General features: G+C 47.0%; 1 protein-coding gene across 8 annotated transcripts in view; it reads right to left on the bottom strand.

The window, feature by feature from the left end:
• Nucleotides 1-23,303, bottom strand: part of C10H10orf67 (chromosome 10 C10orf67 homolog) — a 2,166,521-nt gene that overhangs the window by 320,562 nt on the left and 1,822,656 nt on the right. The gene's annotated exons all lie outside the window — the stretch shown is intronic.

Here is a 23,303-nt window from a genome sequence, read left to right as displayed (position 1 = left end):
AGGGGTTTGATATAACTGATATTTTAGATGTTTTAGAGGCAAGTGCATAAGTTTGTATGGTATTTCTTTGTACGGGGAGGATGGGGATGTCGGAAGTGACTAGGGACTCAACTTGATTATTTCCTTCTATTCTTTTTATGATTGTTAGGTTTGACCTGGTGATTTCCTCTATGGAACAGAGCTTTTCCCCTATAGCCTCAATTCTTTTTTCCAGTGGGTAGATTAAAGAACTGACCAGGAGTTCGATCTGGGCCAGTAAGTCAGATGGTGTAGTATTTGCAGTCAGGTCCAGATTTGAGCTTACCTCAGATGTATTTGGGGTGTTGTTGATGCCCGACGAGTGAGTTTGATGTAATCTTTGTATTTTAGCTAATCTTCCCCTCTGTTTAGGGTCTTTGCACTTTCTATTTGGATAGGGTACCTGAACATTTACTGGCTGTTGTGTAGTGTCTGTGGGTATTGATGAAGGGGGAATACCAGAGTGGCTTGAGATTAGTTGAAATGTGGAAATAGACTGGGGACTAGTATTACGCAATGCATCTGCAGGAGCATTTGTTAGGTCATTCCCGTCTTCCACGTTGGTATACACGGTTTTACAGAGCAGATTTAGTTCCTCCAGTAAAGAAAAATTTTGGGTTTGATCTGATGATACCATAGCTGAGTCGTTACTGGATATGGGTTCTATGGAGAGACTCTTTTCTACTCTTTCTATGACAGACTCGATTGCCGATGTGGTCCTGAATAGAAATTTGTCCAATGTCCCTTTCCGTTGCCCCTCCTGGAGGTTGTTATTCATGCGAAGCCCTTTGTCAGTCATAATAGGAATAGTTTAATGAATATATATATATGATAAGACAACAACAGAGGGCTAGGGGAAAGCGCACGCACATCAATAGTCTGGCAACAGGGAGGTCAAGGGGTAACCCAATGGGGGATATCGAAGAAGGTATAGTGACAGACAATATGATGGAATAGTTAGTTCGTAAAAAATACCTCCCAGTTACAGTGAGCCAAAGGCGGAAATCGAAAGGGGGTGGCCCGTCCCGTCCTCCTCGGTCCTCTGAGGGCCACAGAGGGCCCACCCTTTGCCCGGGCTTCGCCCGGCATCCCGCTCGCGTTCCGCGACGCGGAAGGGGTTCTCTCCTTTTGTGCGCCTTCCGGGCGCGTCAGTGGGCGGGTAGGGGCGGAACAGCAGGCAGAGGTCTCTGGGATTTGTGGTCCCCCCGCTCGGCAGCCACGTGGAGTTCCGGTCGCGGCAGCGGGGGGGACCTGTAGCCAGTGGCGAAGATTTGCCCCAGTAAGTTCACCCTCGGGAAGGTCGCCCGCTCCCCAGATGGGGTTCTCTCCTTTTATGCGCCTTCTGGGCGCGTCAGTGGGCGGGTAGGGGCGGAACAGCAGGCAAAGGTCTCTGGGATTTGTGGTCCCCCCGCTCGGCAGCCGCGTGGAGTTCCGGTCGCGGCAGCGGGGGGGACCTGTAGCCAGTGGCGAAGATTTGCCCCGGTAAGTTCACCCTCGGGAAGGTCACCCGCCCCCCCAGATGGGGTTCTCTCCTTTTGTGCGCCTTCCGGGCGCGTCAGTGAGCGGGTAGGGGCGGAACAGCAGGCAAAGGTCTCTGGGATTTGTGGTCCCCCCGCTCGGCAGCCGCGTGGAGTTCCGGTCGCGGCAGCGGGGGGGGGGGGGCCTGTAGCCAGTGGCGAAGATTTGCCCCGGTAAGTTCACCCTCGGGAAGGTCGCCCTGAAGTCAAACAGCTCAAGTCACTCTTCACCACTTCATCTTTTTATTGTAGGGTGTACAGCATGCGACTACTAGATCTCACACTCGCTACCCTCTATGGAAAAATAATTAACCCTCACAGAGGGAGGAAGTGGTAGCACTTTACCTCTCTTTGACACAAATCATTGATGGAACTGCTGCTTATCCTGATAGAGAACATTGATGGAATTTGTGTTTAGCATGCTTCCGCTTTGCAATTCATCCCTGCCATCATTTGCCATGCTAGGGATATGTCCTTGCCTACTTTGTCATCTCTTCATACTTTTCCACCTCCTTCACCTCTACCTTTGTTATGATTTTTCCATTAAATAACGTTTCAGTAATCTGTGATGAAGGTAATGGTAAGAGTTTGGTTACTAATTTAATACATGGCATCTGGTTATGTTAAAGCCCACGTCTGAGCTAATCACTGCTCAACCCTTGGTAGTAATGGCACAAGCAGCAGACAGTCCCCAGAAAGTGCGTGTTACGTTCAAACAGTTTTAAAGTAAAGACCACAACATACTAAAATCACAAACCAATTTAGACAAATAGAGAAACAATTGATGATCACAACACTACCAAGATCTTTAAAATAAGATGAAGGGAACTAGAGATATAATTTGTATGATGTTTTACAGCAAAAGGTGTCAAAAAAAAGCAAAGCACCATTGAAAATAACAGTTCACATTTGACCAGGATTTAAGCGCCGTTTGACATCTGGCCTTCGAGCAGGGTCAACAAGATTTTTGTCTTGCTTTTTTAGTGAACCCTATTTTTGCTGGCTGTAAAACTCTGAACAAAAGACCTCTGCAAATCAGTTGGCAAAGCACTTGTGCTCTCCTTTTTAAACATGTTAAAATGGGTACTCATTTGATTGGCACATTTCATTTGCTTGTAAGTCCTTACTAAATGGTACCCCCTTTACCCAGGGCCTACTAATGAAATGCTACTAGTGAGTATCAGAACTCATTGTGTCACTTACTACAGTAGCAACATCAAACATGTCTCCAGGCTTGCCATTGCAGCCTGGGTGTGCAGTTTATACTACCAGTTCAACCTGATAAAATAAACCTTTTTAACAGACCTAAACCTTCCTTTTTAATATTAATAAGTCACCCCTAAAGTAGGCCTGAAAACCTCATAGGGCAGGGTGCACAGTATTTAAAAATGAAGACATGTATATTTAAAGTTTTATACAAGTGCGACCCGTGGATGTAAGTGCGGGGATGGCAGGGTGGGAGTGGGGGGATTCAACATACAACAACGAGGGAAACTTAAATTTAAAAAAAGAAACCATGGTTTACTTTTCTTTGTTTCAGTTCCTCTTGTCATGTGCCGAATCCCGCCTGACTCTGTCCCCCTTCCCCACCACTCTTACCAGCACGGGCCGCGCTTGGTTGTATATGTCCTGGCAGTGAAAAGATTCCAAAGTTGTTTTTCCCTGTGGCAAAGCTGGCTCCCCCACACTATCACATTTAATACGTGTTGGGTTCAGTTTGGGAGCAGCTAGCCATATAGTTCAAAGACTCATTTTAATAGCAATTTAATAAATTTTAATGGTCAAGTCAGATTTTATATTACTATTTTGAGAATTACACTATTAAAAAGTTGTCAATTTCCAACCTAAAACTAAAATGCACCCTGTAATTGGCCTGCTGTCACCTAGACCCTGATGGCTCCGCTATGATGAAATGTATTGCTTCTCCCTTAACAGTATTGCCTGGGGGCTGTGGCCAGCTCCTTCCTGAGCTTCAGAGGATGTCTACCTTTTCGCTTGCAGATGAAGCTCATACCTAGGCCTGCCTGCCTTTTTTCTCCCTATCCAGGCTGGCTACAAATTCAGTGGGAGAGTAGGAACTGACCAGACCTGGTTTGGGGGAGGAGGGATTGGACAAAGGATTGCCCTCCACCCACAGGCTGGCACTGGCCATAAGTGGGCCCCACCGACCTCTCTTCAGAACACTCTTGAACCTGTGAAGAATTAGAAGGACTGCCCTGCTAAGAAAGACTGTACCTGCTTGCCTTGAAGCCAGGATCCTAGAAGTGAGTCCAAGGGTCAGTTGGCTCTGTGAGCTTCAGGGACACACCAGGCTTCCTGTGGCCTCCCTCAATGCAACAGCCCAACTGACCTGTTCGAACTAGGCCTACCCTGGACCCTGCTGAGGGTCTCTGCATGAGTCAATCCTAGCCCTTAAGCAGTGCCCCCTAGGTCCTGGTCTGCTGGCTTGTGTTAGAGTGCATTCTTCTTGTCCCCAAACTGCAAGAAGAGGAACTTAGAAACTTTTTGACAACTTTCCGCCTGAAGAACTGACGGAGACAGGGGTCACTGTCGAAGTCACAGCCATCAATGTTGAATCGTTGGTCGACCTTAACTTGCTGGTTTACCCCACTGAAGAAAATCTAACTTCCAGAAAAGTTTCTTAGTCTGAATGTAGAAGGCTTTACTGGTACCAACACCAAGCAGCATCACATCAACCTTGATGCCTTCCGGGGCATAGATATCGGACTTTTCCCACTTTAAACTTTCCCACCTTCTTAGATTATAGCACCGGGACTTCACACTCCAGCAACCTGCTGTCAGTGAGCCCAGCTTCAGATCCAGCTTATAGTTTGCCCCACCAATGACTTGTTGATGACTCTTTTCCTGTTACACCCAGCGGTTTCGGGCTGGCTAAGATGCATCGAAGCTAGACAGAATCTATTGCTTCAAATAGGGAGAGTATGATACACTTGTCAGATAGCCTGTGCTCACCCTCTGGTACCTTGGCACCGAGCAGTCAGGCTTATCCTCAGGGCTCAAGTGTAAAATATTGGCACAACACCCCCTCCTTGTAATGCACTGCGTATGCTAGAAAAACACTTGTATTACACGCACACACAGTAATCAAAACAAGATGCACATTGTGTAAACAATTTACAGTGATATATAATTGTCGGACTTTCCCATTGCAGAAGGGTCAAATAGTCACCAGTCTCTGACTACGCCTCGTGACCCAGACCCTCAGTGCTTCAACTCTATTAGCAAATTGATGCACGTTGCTCCGGCTGCCCCCCTGCTGATTAGACTGTCAGAACCATCTAATGCAGAAAAAATCAGTTACTTAGTTTCGTCCAACCAGATTAGACCTCCAGGCACCCGATGGCACCTGTAGGAGTTCAGGATTGCTACCCCCGTAGCAATACTATTGCCTAAAGTGGAGGTGTGACCTGCCATAGGCCCGACAGTCAGCTGCAGATGCCCACAAGGCACACAAAACCCCTCGGGTCTCGTTACAGATTTTCCAAAACAAAGCACCCTGTGGCGTGGGTCCATAGAGAGGGAGCTAATGACCTTGGACAAAAGCCTCAATGTCAGGCACTGTAGTCCTCCCTATATGGAGGCCAAAGACAGTCTCAGCTCCCGGCTCAGGTTACCCCAACACCCCTGGACACCAGTGGCACTGGAGCGCATGTGAGCACAGGTCACCTGGTTTCAAACACAGGTCCCTCGCACTCTGCAAGCTTTCCCCCACACTCCTCAAACTCCTTATGTCCTGGCACCGCACAGGGCTGCTGATCTTGCACAGCAAGATAATGGTGTATGTCAGGACTGCCCTCGTCCCAACCACGATCACTTTCACCTGTCTCCGCTGCACCCAGTGTGGTCCTTATGACCTTGTGGAGACAGTGAGATCCTTCATGTCCCTGGTATCTCGTAGACAGGAGGCCAGCTCACGGGTCCTCAGAGAGTACTTCAAGAACCAGGACACAACAGATGGCACTTAGATGCAAGCCATCAACTTCCAGGCAAAATACCCCAAATGATAGTCCCCTTCTTGGAGCACAACAAGCTCTGTGGATAGTCCACTTGCAGGCCATCCTGCCCTAATGATTCCTCATGTCAATGTCCCACATTCGAACCAGGGTAGTATGGTTCCAAATCCAAAAGTGCCTCTACTTTCGGAGGCCGAAGCCGAGTAGTTATACTCACCATGGCCTTTGAAGATACAATCAGTTCAAAAGGCTACCTGTGAAATGCACAGGCTCTCCCTAAATGTTGTCCTGTCTGCCATCCTACCCCAGGAGGTTTGATTACATTCTTTATGGGAGCCAAGATCCTGCCCCCTGGAATGCAGGTGCCAATTCCACCCCCATTTAATCATCCCAGAAAGGCCCCTTAGAGTCGTCAGAAATCTGAAGTTTCCCTTGAAAACCTCCTTTATTGCCCTCTATCAAGAATGCACAGATGTGGCTGAGCCCTAGCACCCTGTTGTGAATTAGGAGACAGGCCACCAGACACTCACAGCCCGAGCATTGAAATATCCACTTTCTTAAAGTCACATTCCCAGCACCAAAATGTCAACCCTCTCCCACTACCAGGCACTGCACTGTTACTATTCTGCCTTTAGGAAATAATGCTCGACAGCCTTTCCCTACACGCCCTCATGCTAATCCAATGCAAGAAGCATGCCACATTATACCAAACACACCATAAAGTATCATTCACAACTCTTGCAGGTAACATATACACACACCTGACCAACCTCTTACCAAACACTGCATCCTGTTACCAGGGAGTACTCTGATACAGCTGGAGACATGCAGAACATTGGCACGAAGCTTTTTAAATGCCAAGCCTAGTAACAAAAACCTGTGAACACAGGTCCTGCGCGAGCAAACTTGTTTTTGACTCGCTAGCGCAATTCATCTGGTGCATCCGTGTTTTGGTCTTGCAATCCTGTAAATGGTTTCTTGTGATTGTTAACTGAGATTGAACCATTAACAATGTTTTGTATATAATATATCACTGTTCCTTTGTGCTGTCCCTCGCTGGTTTACACTTGTCACTTTGCGCCGTTCACTGTTTTCATGAGCACAAACTTACACAACTGGTACAGGTTACAAGTCATTAAAGGTAACACATTGCTTTTTTCTTTGTTTTATCCAATTCTGAATATAAAACCTCTCTTAGCAATTTTTGCCAATCCATTGATGTCTCTCTCCCTTTTTTATCCCCTTGTTCTGTTAGAACTATTATATGCATACTTAAACTTGCCTTGAATTGATACCTGTTGAGACATTGTTAATTGTTGCATAAGAGTAACCCTGTGGCACAATTGATGAGCTACCTCCTTGGATGGTACAGCCAGTGTGGCAGGCCCAAGTAGGCGCATTTGAGATACATGCCGCTGGTATAGATCTTACCTCATAACAAGGGACTTACAGCTAACTTGAATCAGCTAATCTTATATACACTGATCCACAGTATATGTATATGACAAGTACATCGCTTTGACACTGCATGGCAGTGCTAACCCTGCTCAAGTCCTAAGGCTAGCATCCAGAGCAGCGGAAAATTAGGATGAAGAAAAGCAAAAAGTCGAGGGAAAGCACCATAAAAAAGATCCATTCCCAATACCTCCATAAAAATTGTGAGTCAGAAGGTAAACTTTCCAACAGGACTATCCTGGTCCCTTTATCTGATCAACACTCCATCACAGTCAGCCTTAACCTTTGACTTTGACACGGTCTAGTGCAACCAGACACCAGCGGTTGTCCCTTTGTGCTTTTTGGCTCTATTTTTAATTCACAATTTCAAGTCTTTGGTCCTACTAGATTTTCTCATTTTGATGTTTCTTTAAAATATCCTGCATTTTTTAAAACTTGGTTTGTGATTTTTCCTGTGTTGTGTTTTCAGTTTATTATTCTTTGAGTACTGCATAAATACTTTACTCATTTCCTCTAAGTGAAGCCAGAGTGCTTTGTGCCAAGCTACCAGAGGTTTAAGTGCAGGTTTATTTAGTGACTTCGGGGGGTTCACCCTGACAAGAAATGTAATTATTATTAGGAGGAGGTTCTCAACCTCCTCAACTAATAGTCTCACAGATGCCATTAAAGTTCAACAGCAATGAAGCGGAGCTCAAATAACCCATGTGGGTCATCCTGGTGAAAGTTTTTATATTCTGACTTAATCTCGGAAATGGAGGTCATCATTGGGCTCCCCATTGAAGACTTAGGTTTTTGTGCCTAAAGTTCTGAACAGGGCATAGTCGGATTTCGTAGCTGGTGTTTTTTTTTTTTTTTAAACATAGTTTTATTTTCTATATGAACAAAACAAGTTGGACAGTTTTACACAAATCAGTTGACATCACATAATCGTGCTACATTTGGCATCTCAGTTGCATTGAATGTAAGGCAAGAAATATCAATTATAGTACTTTAACACATTGTTGCCCCACCCCTGTACCATGTCGTTGTATAATTAGTCCAGGTCTTCCTCCCTCCCAACGATGCATGGTGGCTCGCAAATGTTACGCCAAAACTTGTTCCAAGCCCCCCAGATTTTATCCCACTTTCCTGGGCAGCCACGGAGGATGTAGACAGCTTTTTCCGCCACCATTGCCTCATCCATGTCTCTACACCACTTATTAAGCGTCGGTGGAACAGCAGAGCCCCACAGCATGGCGATGTTGCGTTTCGCCATCAACATGCCCAACATCACCCAGTCTTGTTGTCAGTGGTTAAGATCATTAGGTTCCCACACATTAAGCAAACAGCGGCGAGGCTCCGGTGGCAGGGAGATGTCTATTGTTTGGGAAATTGTGCGCATTACTGCTGTCCAATATGATGTTATGTGTCTGCAGTCCCAGATGGTGTGGAAAAATGTTCCCTCCTCCCCACAGTTACGCAGGCAGAATTTATGCGCAGCTTTCCCTATTTTGTGGAGGGTCGTCCTGGTATAGTACGTACGATGCAGTACCTTAAGTTGGATCAATTTCAACCTAGAGGGAATGGCAGTTTCCCGTGGCGAGGAGAGGGCCTCCTGCCATTCAGAGTCTTCAAAGGAGCCCACTTCTACAGACCAGCTCTGTTTCAATGCAGACGTCACGTCAGGGGGGTTATTAATGAGTTTCCTGTAAGTGAAGGAACTGGCCTTGTCCTGCATGTGTTCCGTTAGGAGTCTATCCTCGAGGGGAGACGACTCCTGCAAGACAGTGCCTGTCGGTATAGCTGACTGCAGTGCATGCTTAATTTGTAAGTATCTAAACCTCTCCGTCTGTGACATCTCATATTGCGTTTGAAGGTGGGCAAATTCCACCACTTTACCCTTCTTCCAGAGATCACCCACTACCGATATATCTATGGCGTCCCAAGCCTGAAACCCTTTACTATTACGAAGGAAACCTAGTTGGTAGGAGTCCCACAGTGGTGTCTTTTGAGTGATGGTTCCCAAGCATTTAAGATGTCTATTAGCCTTGTACCATAACTGCACGGAATGCTGTGTCAGACCTATCAAATCTGGGGGGGGGGGCGACGGCAGTAAAGATAACGAAGCAGTCCCTTGTTCTCCAGAGTGTGCCTATCAGCGAGATATGCCGGTTCAGTTTGCGGGGCGTGCAGCCAGAAGTTAATCTGCTTGAGATGTGCCGCCCAATAATATAGTTCAATATTTGGGAGCGCTATCCCCCCGTCATACCAGCTTCTAGTTAACTTATCTTGCGCAATTCGGGGTGGCCTCCCGCCCCACAGCAGATGGGATACTGATGCTGCTATCGCTTTAAAATACACTACAGGAACCATGGACGGGGTGTTTTCAAGCACATAAAGGAAGCGAGGAAGTGCCATCATTTTATATAGCGCGGCCTTGCCCAAAAGTGTGAGAGGGAGAGTCTGACACACCTTGACGTCACGCTTAAACCTCTCGAGGAGTGGGCGGAGATTCAGAGCGTAAAATTCGTTGGGGTCTGGTGTAACAAAGATACCCGGATATTTGAATGCTGTCGTTGAGGTCCTCAGGGGGCAGCTCAGGGGCAAGACAGGAGAGGGGCCCACGAGAACATAGAGGATGGATTTAGTCCAGTTGATCTTGTACCCAGACACTCTGCCAAACTTCTCACAGACATTTAATAACTCGAGAATGGATTTCTTGGGGGAGGTGAGGTATAGAAGGATATCATGCGCATATAGGGATATGTGATCCCCCCATACATCGGTCCAACGGAGCCCTCTGATAGAGGGTTCCCATCTAAGCCAGATCGTGAGAGGCTCCAAGATCAGTGCAAATAGCAACGGAGACAGTGGGCATCTCTGTCTCGTGCCTCGGCCGAGAGGGAAGTCACGTGAAATGTGTCCATTGGCAGTAATATGCGCCAGGGGTCTAGTATATAACAATCGAATCCAGGCGCAAAATTTGGGGCCAAACCCCATATGCTGGAGCACTGCGAATAGGTAGGACCATTCTACTGTGTCGAACGCCATAGTAGCGTCCAGTGAGAGGATAACTGCAGGTTCTTTGATGTCAGTGACGCGTGCCAGGACCGCGTGGAGCCGGCGGAAGTTAAGGGGCGTGCTTCGATGTGGCATGAACCCCGACTGGTCTGGGTGGACCAATGAGTCGAGATGTGGGGTCAGTCGTGTCACCAGTAATTTGGTCAGTATCTTAGGCTCCGCATTTATGAGAGAATAGGATGGTAGGAGGCACAGTCTGTCTTCAATCTTCCTGGCTTGTGAATGGCCACAATTGTAGCTAGTCGCTGATCCCTTGGCAGCTCCCCATTCTCAAGGTTATCGGACAACATTTTTAGGAAAAAGGGGGCCGTCGTTTGCACCGTTCTCTTATATAGTTCAACTGGGAACACATTTGGGCCCAGCGCCTTGCTAGATGAGAGTGCATAGGTAGCTGCCTGCACCTCTTCAGTGGTAATGTCCGCCTCTCACAGAAGCGCCGCCTCAGGGGAGAGTTTAGGTATCGTGAGATCTTTAATATAGTCATATGCCTCTGCAACCGTATAGGATGCGCGGGGAGCATAAATTTGTTCAAAGTGGTCAGCTAAGACATTGACTATATCGTCAGGGTGAGAGACCATGAGGCCTCCAGGTGATCGTAGTTGCGCAATTACTTTATTCGCTCTTTCCTTTCTGTCTAGCCAGGCCAGCATTTTCCCTGCCTTGTCTCCCAACTCGTATATTCTATGTCGAGTAGCTTGAATTTGCTCATGTGCCATTTCCCTTTGGAGGGTCAAGACTTCAGTTTGTTTAAGTTGAACCGCACGGGCAGTACCCCGAGAAGGGCGGGCCTCCTGCTCCGCAGTGGCCGAGGCCAGCTCAATCTCAAGTCCGTCCAGGTCTGCCCGTCGCTCTCGTTTATCACCTGTGATGGAAGCCATAGCCTGTCCCCGAAGGACCGCTTTATATGCCTCCCAGAGCACACTGGGTGAGCCAACCGAATACTGATTTTCTTGAAAGAATTGGTTAGTAGTAAGTGTAAGTGTCGACATGATAGGAGCCACCTGGAGAAACCCAGCGTGAATCGGGAACATACGTCTCCTACAGGTCTGGTGATGGGTGTATTTTAACAGTATTGGGGAGTGATCTGATATGCTAATAGGGCGTATAGTGACCTCCTCCACACCTTGTAGGGCATCCGTGGATGCCAGAAAATAGTAAATGCGCGTGAGGCAGTTGTGTACTGGGGAGTAAAAAGTAAAACGTGTCTCATTCGGGTGTTTGAATGTCCAGGTATCAGTAAGACCCAGGGCATCTACAAGACCAAGCAGACAGCTTCCTCCCGTGTGACCTGTCTAATAGGGAATCTGTCCCGAGCGTCGTCCAGTATATCATTAAAGTCGCCTCCTATCAGTGTCGCTACCGGTAGTGTCAACAGAAATGCCGTGAGAGCTGCACGTGCCTATGTGTGAAGCAAGGGTGGCACATAGACAGAGGCAAGATTAAGTAACCGTCCTTCCCATTGACAGGTCTGGGCCGTGAATCGGCCCTGACTGTCGACTCGTGTTTGTTGCACCACTAGTGGGAAGTTTTTCCTAATAAGTATCCCCGTGCCTCTGGAGCCCGAGGAGAAATCTGCGTGGGCTATCATCTTGTATCCCCATCGATCCATGGTTTGAACCGCGGATCCCACCAGGTGTGTCTCCTGCAGAAAGACCACCGTGGAACCGCAGCGTTTCAGATATTGCAGTACAAGACCCCTCTTCACCTTGTCTCCTAGCCCACGGACATTCCAGGTCAGTAAAGAGAGTGTTGTAAGAGGAGCCTTCATCTCTTGTGAGGTGGCGTCAGCCATTAGGAAAGGTGAGGTGTGTCAAACATTCAGGAGTACAATCGTCACGTATGGTTAAAGTAGCATACCTTAGTACTGTCCTGTCCAGCTTGTGTTCAACAAAATCAAAAAAGAAAACCATATATGCAATGGAATCAACATATGAAACATATCAGTTACTTTCCCAACCCAAGTCCCACCCCCCCTCCCTGCCTAGTGAACCTTCAACTGCCCGCCACCCCAATTCAGCAGAGTGCTTCTTCCCTCCCATAGCTGCAATACTTGCGTGTCGGGGGAGAGAGTCCTACGAGGCAGCAGCCTTTCGGAGCCCACCAGGCTCACCCCAGTCCAAGACCACAAGTCAGCTAAAATGTAAAGAATCAAATTTCCGCATTATGCACAAAGAATTTTCAGAACACTGCCAATATCATTCCTCCTCAAGGGGCAATTCGCGATGGGTCTCTTGGCTCCCAGAGTCCAGGTCATCTGGGATATCTTCTCCCTCCATGCGGCGGTGAGATCTTGGTCTCTGGCCCGCTCCAGGCACCGGGCGCCATCCCTCCAGCCAGTCGCGAGCCGCTTCTGGAGAGTCAAAGAACCAGGTCTGCCCTTCAGCCACCACCCGTAGTCTAGCAGGGAAGAGCATAGAATATTGTAACTCCTTAGCCCCTAGTAATTTCTTGACTTCGAAGAAGCTGCGGCGCCTCCTTGAGACAGCCGCCGTGTAATCCGGGAAGAAGGAAACAACTGAGTTCAATATCCGGATAGGGGGGGAGATTCTCGCCGCCTGTAGGATTGCATCTCTATCCCTGAAGTTAAAAAGACGGGCCAGGACCAGTCTCGGTGGGGCCCCTGGCTTTGGCCTTCCTCCAGGCACTCTATGTGCACGCTCGACCAAGAAAAATTGTGAAAGTTCCTTAGGCTGTAGCCTGGTTTTTATCAGTTCTTCCACATATAGATCCATCGCCTGGGCCCCTTCTGTCTCCGGAATACCTATAATCCTCACCTTGTTGCGCCGAGCGCGTCCTTCTTGGTCGTCCAGCTTTTCGGTTAGTATCTTGTTTTCCTTTTCCAGGCGGGCCATCGACACCTGGCGTTCCGACGTGTCCTGAACCAGGGATTTTGTCACTATTTCCACTTCTTTAACCCTGTCCGCCATTTTGTGAAGGTCCGCTCTAAGCAGGGTGACGTCCGTGGAGATTGTTCCAACTGTCGTCTGTACATTTGTCAGGGCCTTCATGATGTCATCAAGAGTGACTTTCTTCCCCCCATCGCCCTCCTGTGTTTTGCCATGGGGTGGGGTCGTGTGTGACCCTTTTTCGTAAGCGTACTTGTCCAGCTTGGCCTGTGCAGCCTGGTTTCTGGGCCCTCTGCCTGCCATGGTAGCGAGGGCTGTCTGGCGTGTCGCAGGCGCAAAAGGAAATGTCTCACCAGTTAAATCGTTATTGACGAAGTGTAATATTCGGAATAATGAGGTCCGCAATGGCGATAGTCACTGGGCAGTGGGTGGGGGGGAGGGGGGGGAGACCAATCAGGCGTTTGAGCGATAACCCCCTTGGTAGCCGTCGCCGCACCAAGGATCCAGCAGGCTGCTACACTCCAGGCCGGTAGACAGTCCCACCTCCTCGAAGGAGAAGCGTGCCAAGTAGCGTCAACCACACGCGATGGGAGCACCTCCGCAGTGCAGCGTCTCCACTAGGTAAGTACGGGGCCCACCATTACCAAAGGGCCGCAGCTTAGGGCGTGCACCGCTGCCAGCCAGCATACGTCATGGATTCCACTCACGAAGCCGGCGCGGTATGTGGACCGGGGTCAACGCAGGCCCGAGTAGTGAGAAAGAGTCCCTGTAGGGCCAGCCCGCAACCGCTCACAGCAGGGGGAGGGAACAGTGAGGACGTCGAAGATGCCCAAGTGTTGCCGTCTCTCACCCGGATCCTACTGTCTTGGAGCCGTCAGGTACGCAGCAAAGCAAAGGATGGGAGCCGGCCAGATCAGCCAAAGCACAGGCGGGCACTGCAGGAGGGAGCGAAGGGACCGGTATAGATGTCCGTCTGCACCGGCGCGCAGTGATGCTGAACTCTGCGCCTCGGGGTGTCAGTCACCGGTCACCGCAATCACGCAAGTCCCCGGTCTCATAGGCCCTGCTAGGCCGCGTGCAGTCGAGCGGGGATAAATACCAATGTCGGTGGCGGATTTGAATCGGAATACTTCCGATAAGCGCTGCTTGGGTTCCGATGCTGGGGGAGCCCTTCAGTGGACTCCTAGTAAACGGATTATTGCACGGATTGCAACAATTGGGCTGTAGCGGCCTCGGAACTCGGAGACTAGGCGGCCATTTCCCTCGGCCGGTAGCCACGCCCCCGTAGTTGGTGTTTTTGACAGTCAGATAGATTTGCTGACTCACACTGGTCCAGAGTTTAATCTTCAGATGTAGTCTTTGTTTTAAAGTCAAAATATTCCAGAGGGGCAAGGCTCCACTAGGCCAGCTACCTAAGCTGGAAGTCGGGCTGAAACTGTTTACACTATGGCAAAAAACTCAAAACAAGACAAACTTTGTTTTCTTGCCCCTCTAGGATGTGACCTTCCTTGGCAAGCTAACATACTTTGTCATGGTCCTCTGAAGGTGGAAACATTACTAAGTCATACTTAAGGCTTCCAGTTTTCTGTTTTTATGGATTTTTACAGATAAATACTGACAGAAAACAATGTGTTTTCTGTCTGCATTTATTTTTAAAAGTGGATAAATACAGAAAATTGTGCTGCTTTTAAGTGACTCTCCATGCTGTCTTTCATTAATTATAGCCCCCCAGCTAAGCAGATGGACAGGAGGAGAAATAAAAACACAGGATGAAATGTCTTTAAATAACAGCCTGTGTCAATATACATTTGTGGTATAATGTATGTGTTTACCAGTGGATGTATTGTTATAATATTTGCAGATTAAATAGCTAAAACATGACAGACATCAAAGTATGAGTATGCCTCTATCAGTTAAATAAATATACAACTTCCTTTATATGCAAAACACAAAATAAATATGGATAAATACAGATATGATGGCCCAAAAATAAACATGGATAAATACAGATGGAAATGCTAAAAATATAAATACCATGAAAGCGGGAGCCCTAGTCATACCTTTCTCCACCTGTTGCGAAAGTTCCATCTGGTGAGCCCTGCAGACCCTAGCTCCTCAAGGGGGCCTTCTAGGTACCGGGTCTCTCTCTAAAAAAAAATCTCCTGTAGGGTATAGTCCTCTGTGGTCAGCTGGGCTCTATTAAAATTAGGAGTGCTTCTTTTTGTGTCCCTGAAGAGGGATCTGGGCAAGCACTAGGTTATTGGAGAGCAGTTTCAGTCTGTGGGTGAAAGCAAGAGTCAGAATTCCTTTAAACATTGAGTGAAGCCATTTCTTTCCGTAGGAGTCAGGATCCTTTGTTGCTTCAGTGGGGCCTTCTTCTTCGGGTGGAGTCTTTCTTGGTTCCTATGGTCTGATGTAGGTGGTGGCTGGGGTGCCAGTGAGTGGAGAAATTCCAATCTTAACTAGTTTCTTGCAGCCTCCACCTCTTTGTGCAGTTCTTCCTCTTTGCCCCACTGTAAAATCACCCAGGAGCTGCTGTTTCAGAATCCTTCTGGTTGCCTCCCCCAATGTGACTGGTGCCTGGCTGTCTAGAGGGCAACTGAATAAATAAGAGAAGCCCAGCATCGCATCTCCAAGTCAAAAATGTCCTAAGGCTGCCCTTTGCTCGGCCATCTGTACCTGTATACTCTCAGATAGCTAATCCCTACTAAGTGGTTAACATTTAACATTCCCCTGTCTTTCCTGGCTTCAGAGTCATGCCATTGTCTTCTCAACAAGGGCCATTAATTCACCAAGCCAAGGATGCATATTCAAGAACGGAAGGTGTGATTAGTTGCAAAACTGGTTTAAAGACACTTATAGGTCAGGTAGCAAAAAATAAGATTTTCTAAAGTTATCTTTCCACTCAAGTTATCAAACTCTGCATTCACCTTTAAATTTGGTTTTGAAAATTAAGTAGGAAATAACTTTTAATGACCTTACTAGCATTTTCCCAGAAGATATAAAATCAAATATTTTAATAACACCTAGGCCTGACCAATGATCACTCTGAGGGCAAACATTTTAAATATAGTGGGCCACATTTTTAAATATTAGACACCTTGCCTTGTAGGATCATAAGGCACACTTTAGGGATGATTTATTAATATATTAAAACGGGGCTTCCTGCCTGGCAAATACAGTTTACCCTTTCCATGTGTTACTACAGTGCCTTTAGTCTCCCCTCTTAAGAGCAGATGTTTCTGTCAGCCATATTTCTTTGTCAAATATATTGGTTATTATTAATTCATGCTACTGCCTATGTGTTATATCTACCTGCTCTGCCACCAGTGCATTTTGTGTGCTATCTACTATGGTTTTATAGGAAAGTTAAATAGACTGACTGGGTGAAAACAATTTTATCAATATCATTTTATGGGAACATTTCACACATTATGTCACTGTATAGCAGTGCCACTGAGCACAGGGTCCTAATCCCAGTAAACAAGACACAAATCTGGCTGACCATGCAGAGAAGGTGTATTTGCTATAGTAACCCTTCCAAGAACATACTTCTCAACTCTCCTGCCATTATCAATTAGTTGGTAGCTTATATTATTTTGTGCTTGAATGTGATTTAATTAAATCAAACGAGGTGTACAGGCCTCTCTCTTTTTTACTCTTTCTACTTTGACCTGAAACAAGGAGACAGAGAACAGAAAGGAGACGCATATGGTCCGCTATCTGCTTTTTTGGGTATCACACCATAGCATTTATCACAGCGCCTGTGGCACGGTTGTGGATGGGCTGCATCACTCGCCCTTGCTCTCCGGGTAAACCTAGGCAAAAATGGTGAAACGTGTGGCGCAAGGGTAGGAGGGGATGTGGTGCAAGGACGTCACAGTGTTTCACTACAAATGTGTGCTACCAATGTCAGTTAAGAGTCGCGGCCTGTAAAAGACAAAGCAGAGTGAATATCCCTCCTTCTGGTGGAGAGTCTTTGAGGATCTACATGCTGCTACCTCAACTTGATGTATCCTATGATCCTGTTTATAAATGTGCCTCCTAGTACCTACAGGTCAATTGAGTGTACCTACTGTGGATTTGTATCATAGAATGCAGTTTTAATTGCAACGTGAAAAAGAAGTTCTTATCTTATTTTGATAATTATGTGTTTGTTAAATCCTAATTAAACATGTTTTCTAAAGTAAAGAAAATGTTGTCCATGCTGGCACCATATATCATCCGCTACTAGTATACAATAAAATGTTTTTAATATCATCCTCAGTTGGTATAGTTCCAGTGAGCCATATCCAGCTGTTGCTGTGGATAAAGCCTCGGGTCAAGTAGTCTGAAAAACATTGAAATATAGCAACTCTGAGTCGCTCTACCCAATGGTTAGCACTCAGTTCAACAGAATATTGTGACCAGTGGGTTGAATATCCCTGATAAGTCTATTTAGACAAGTGTGCTGGCTCCATCAACATCAGAGATTAGTCGCATTATACACTTTCTCCCTGCTGCTTGTACAGCACTCTGATTCTCTGGGGCACAGTGCGCTCTATAAGAATACATCAATGAATAAAGAAATAAATCATCAAATACAGCTCGCAAAACATATTCTGTTCCCCAGTTGGTTTGAAACATTCCTGATAAGTCTACTTGGACTAGTGTGCTGGTTCCATCAACATCAGAGACCAGTCAAACAAGCATTTGAATACGTTTGTTGAGATAGGGGTAGAAAGGTCCCAATCCCTTATTGACCAGTTTGGAAAGGACCCTATGCGACACGTCGGCGGCACGCTGAAAATGCCCGCCATTTACTGAAGAAACCTTGATGGGCCCTACAATACTTCTAAATACTACACATGTAAAAGAGACAGATATCATTGGGGATACACCACATTACCTTTGACAATATCTTTTTTGATACGGAGGATAAATACTGAAAACTGCGATATAATATAGAACAAATCTGAAAGCCATATCGAACGTGAGGGGGACTAGGAAACACGTATTTTTTTAATATCCCCTTCTATGGTGTAAATTTGCTCAAGTGACGCAAGCTCTATCCATTACAGTTCTACCAACTTTAGAGCCCTGAAGAAGTCACGTTGGTGACGAAACGCGTTGGCAGCTAGCAATTGTTTGAATTTCGAATTTCCTTCAATAAAAAGATTTTCTACACAACTTTCAAGACTTGAACTTCACAATTTTGTTGGAAAGTGTTTATGTCATATGTCTGAGAAATACTGTTGCACTATTTGGCAAAAAATTACAATTTGTGTATAATTTCCTTTGTGCGGGTCACTGTGCTTTTCGCATTATACACTTTCTCCCTGCTGCTTGTACAGCACTCTGATTCTCTGGGGCACAGTGCGCTCTATAAGAATACATCAATGAATAAAGAAATAAATCATCAATTACAGCTCGCAAAACATATTCTGTTCCCCAGTTGGTTTGAAACATCCCTGATAAGTCTACTTGGACTAGTGTGCTGGTTCCATCAACATCAGAGACCAGTCAAACAAGCATTCGAATACGTTTGTTGAGATAGGGGTAAAAAGGTCCCAATCCCTTATTGACCGGCAAATGAGCGTAGATTTTCTTTTTTTTTTGGTTCTTGCCCTTGACAGGGGGAAAACCCCTAACCCCCTAATGTAAGCAAGGTTCAACAGGTTTGTATGGCAAAGAATTGCTTTGTATGTTCTGTTCCGGGAAAAAATTCCAATCACGCGCTGGTATTAAAAAAAGGGTGTTTATAATAATATTGACACTCTGTTCATAAGAGTGAGTGAAAAAGAATAGCCAACATGCCTCGACTCCAGCCAAAAACCGCCACAACCCGGACTCGCATTAAGCTGTGATTACAAGAACCCTAGGACCTACTACCTAATATGACGTTGAGTGATATCATGAGTAATCTACCCGCCCTGAGGAAGCCCCAGGCCGGATGGCCATGTAAAGGGGTGAAACACGTGTTAGCTGTTCTTTTTTACTCACTCTTATGAACAGAGTGTCAATATTATTATAAACACCCTACAAAAAAAACAAAAAACAGTGCGTGATTGGAATTTTTTGCCGGAACAGAACAGACGAAGCAAATCTTGCCCAGAAAAACCTGTTGAACCAAGCATTCGAATACGGGCTGTCGGCTGAGTCTGCCGTAAGCTACTCCCTCCTCCCAAGTCGGTACGAGGTGTGTGTGGCTGGCAATGGCCGCCACAGTAATGAAACAAGCACAGCTAATGGGGAATACAGCGACCTGTAACGGGCCTTTAGAGCTCTGGTCATGCCGGCTGGGCTGCTCCATCGCTGGATGGACTTACATTTTGAAGCCTTGGGGATTCGCAGACAGCTATTGAGGGCTCTCTTTGCAATTGATTCCATTTAAAAAAATAATTATTTACTCACTGGCCAGCAGCAACAGGGCAGGACTTTGATTCTTTCAGTTCATGCTACCTTGAAGGCTGTGGTTACAGGAGATACGGCATTGGGTAGCTGACTCTGAGCCACATCTCTGAAGCCCTTCCCCTCCTCCAGGATCGGCAGCAGACCAGCGACGCATGAGTGAAATTTTTCTATTTCCACAGACCACCAGGTTTTTCACTGGGGGGGTGGGTGGTAACTGCACAAGCTCTGCTGCTGGTTTTTATCAAAGTGATGAGGCACTACCTGGTAGAGGGTCGCTGGGGGTGTCTCAAGCACAGCTATACATGCTCTTTGTATTCCAGAAACTCCTGTAACTGCGACAAGCAATACATAACTCCCGTAGTAATTTTGATCTAACAGAGGGGGGGTCAATGCAAGGAGGAGAGGAAGAGTGGTGAGAGTGAAAGGCGCAAAGTAAAAACTCACTGCAAAGTCTCAAAATGCGAAACTTTTCTAAAGGTACTGGTGCAACTCATCTCGATTCTTCTGTCTGGCTCAAAGGGTAAAAAAGCGAGTAGGGTAGTCTGTAGCGTGGGCAAATCGTGCAGCTTCTTTGTGAAAAATCTTGTAATGCCGATAGAGAATCTGAAGCACAGGATGGCAGCCCCAGAGCTCTCTCAGAAAAACTGTCAGGGGGGCTTCAGCTGACTTGGACATGAGCATTAGCACTGCATTTAATGACTCAGTAGGCGGGGGATCCACTACTAAATAGATACCTGTGGAAGAATCAGAGGATTCTACCCAGTACACGAATCCAAGGCCATGAAATCTAAGGAACTTAAAGAATACCCCTTATTCTTCAAGGCTAAATCTAGCTCAACTTCTGGTATAGATAGGTTGGAGCACGCTCAGTCTGCAGTCTCACAGTCCCTAGATTCAACTGAGAACATGTCTCCTAGGGGCGACAGCAATACTTCATTCCAATCTTCATTGTCTCCCTCACAGAGGTCTTTGGGAACATCTGTGTCAGGAATTATAGAGCAGGCAGCGATAGGAAGCGCCGAAGCACCAGTAGCACAAACGAAATCCGGGACACATTGAATTCCAGAGGGCCCCTCTCAAGATTCAACACCTTTTACTCTGCAATGGGATGCTAAGAGCCTGCTCACTTTAACTTTGGAGGAAAGTCAGGAACCAAAAGCCTCACAAACTGTGGAGATTGCAGCTATAGATGCCCGGTGTTGGAAATGGCCCTTTTTGTCAGGGTTATCCCCAAACGTTTTGCTTATTCCTCCCTTGTTTTTCCTGACCTGTGGCTGTTGGCAATAGGACTCTGGGCACTTTAGCACTGCTGACCAGTGCTAAAGTGCATATGCTCTCTGTGTAAATTGTTATCGTAATTGGTTATCCATGATTGGCATATTTGTATCACCAAGAAGTTCCTAGTAAAGTGCACTGAGTGTGCCAGGGCTGGTGATACAAATGCTACTAGTGGGCCTGCAGCACTGATTGTGTCCCCACATGAGTAGCCCTAAAATGGTTTCTCAGGCCTGCCTCTGCAGTGCCTGTGTGCAGTCTGTGAACTGCCATGTCAACCTGGCCAGTGTCCCCACCGACCAGGCCTAACCCTTCCCTTTCTGTACACATTGGACACCCCTATGGAAGGCCCAAGGTAACCCCCTGGGCAGGGTGCAGGGTATGGGAAAGGTAGAGCATGTACTAGTGCAGGTGACATGCTCTGGTGGTGAATTACAGCCATTTTTGTTTTTCACTATTGTAAGGCTTTCTTTCCCCATAGGCTATCATGGGGAATGCTGGCTACAGTGGCTACCAGCATATCTTCCCATAGGAGCAAGATAGGACATAAAAGTCTGGTATCCATGAACTCAGAATTTAATAACACATCTTTTAGGAAAGGTTGTTTTTAAACCCTGTGTTTGAGAACAGCACTTTTAGAAACTTGCTGTTCTCTTGTCTGACCATTCTGTGTGTCTTGGCCTGTTTGTGAATTGAGTGTCTGGTTTGTGAGTGACAGGGGCTGGGTGGCTCCCAGAGGCTGAGTGGGACATCCCTGAGCTGAATAGCTCCATCTGCATCTAGAGTGGCGGGACGGGGTAGCGCCTGGGCCTGAATAGGGCTGTGCCTGCCTTCCACAATGCTGCCTCCACCTCCTGCTGGGTGGCTGACGACCCTGCCCCTCTCTCTGAAATGAAAGGAGAGGCCAGGAAAACAAAGTGCTCAAGGAACACCCAGAACTGGTTCAGACCGGGCTCAGAGCACTCCTGCACAAAGGGAACAAAGACTTTTAGGGGTATAAGTACAGGACCCCTGACTACATAAAATTAGATCATCCTGGAATCAAGAAGGAACCTCTGCCAAGGAGAAAGCTGAAAGTGAAGAAGGAAGAATGTCCTGCTGTTGCTCTGCTGGACTGACCTGCTGTTGCTTTGCTGCCAAGGAGAGGGGAATGACTTTGCTTTGTGCTGTGTCCCCTTGCTTGAAGGAATCTCCAAGGGCCTGAGAACAGCTGGCTCCCTGTTAAGAAGTCCCAGGACCAAAGGGACTTGACCCTCAGCTTCCCTGAACTCTCCTAAGAGAGTTCTGTCCTTCCTGGAGTGCTTGGCCCATGCGTGGTGCCTCTGGAAGTTGACCTGTGTTGGGAAGCTGGAAACCAAGCTTTAAAGATCGTTCTGCAAAGTTTATCGCATCGCTCGCTTGAGGAGCGCATCCCCGTCAGTGCGAGGAAATTCCCACCGCTACGAAGGCCGAGATCATCGCAGCGCCTGTTCCGCTGCCAGAGCCGTCGCATCCTTCGCTTGCGGGACGCACCAGATCAGTGCGGGAAGATTACCATCGCTGCGAGTTTCGTCGCAGAGCCTGCCATCACTGGGTGAGATCGTTGCACTGCTGGCTTGTGGACCGCATCACGTCGCTGCGAGAGTCGTCGCAGGGCCATCGCATCAAGGGGCCGCGAGAGTAGAAGATCGCTGCTGAGCCGCGCATCGTTGCCGCACCGGAGATCGTCGCTGCCCCAAATATCGTCGCATCGTCCCTTTTGCAAGCCGCTTCCACAAAAACCTGTGCACCGGAATCCAAGCAAGGTATTGCATCCCTCCCCATACAGACCGGCGTCACCACAACACGCCCGTTACATTGAGCGGGGTTGTCCAATTGCCTCCCCAGGGTCTCAGGAGTGACGCATAACTTGCTTTTCATCGCTACAGCTTTTTCACTTGGAACTTTGTCGCATCTAAAGGTACTGTTGGCTAAAACATGACGCAACTGTGGATTATTTTAACTCAACCTTAAGAACTCTTTTGAACCCATATTCTTGAACTGTGTTTGTTGGATTTTTGTCGTTTTGGTCTTGTGTAGTTTAGACTAAAATACTTTAATTTTTCTAAACTGTTGTGCAGTCATTTTGTGGTGTTTTCACTGTGTTACTGTGAGTGTTAGTACAAATACTTAGCACGTTGCTTTTGATAAGCCTGACTGCTCGTGCCGAGCTACCAAGGGGGTGAGCAGGGGTTATCTAAAGAGTGTTTTCTCCTTACCCTGACTAGAAGCAAGGGTCCCTATTTGGACAGTGTTACCTCCCTCTGCCAACTAGAGATCCCCAGTTCTAACACCCGCTTACATAAATAGAAGATACTATGGCTCAGGTTCTAGAGCGCTTAAATGAGGTGTAAGTAAGAATATCACAGTTGGGGGATCATGTTGTTATAATGAAAGATAAGGTAGCTGCTTTCCAAAGCCAACAATCTGCAATGGAATATAAATTGGAGGAGTTGGAGAATTATTCTAAGCGCTCTAATCTTCATATCCTTGGTATTCCAGAGAGACTGGAGTGTCAGCAGACACTCCAATGGGTTGACTCCTTTCTTTAAAAAAATGTCCTCTCAGAGTATACAGGGGATTTGGCTCCCATGAGGGCCTACCGATTGCTGGCACATCTGCCTCCAAACTCCAAATTTCCTCAGATGATATTGGCCAATTTTGGAGATTACCGGGTGAAAGAACAAATTCTATCTAAGGCAGTCAAGCAGCAACAGTTTACTTCCCCGGAAATTCCATTATGTCGT

Source organism: Lissotriton helveticus, chromosome 10, assembly GCF_964261635.1.
Source record: "Lissotriton helveticus chromosome 10, aLisHel1.1, whole genome shotgun sequence".
In the NCBI taxonomy this organism is placed as follows: domain Eukaryota; kingdom Metazoa; phylum Chordata; class Amphibia; order Caudata; family Salamandridae; genus Lissotriton; species Lissotriton helveticus.
This window is presented reverse-complemented; position numbering and strand designations above follow the sequence as displayed.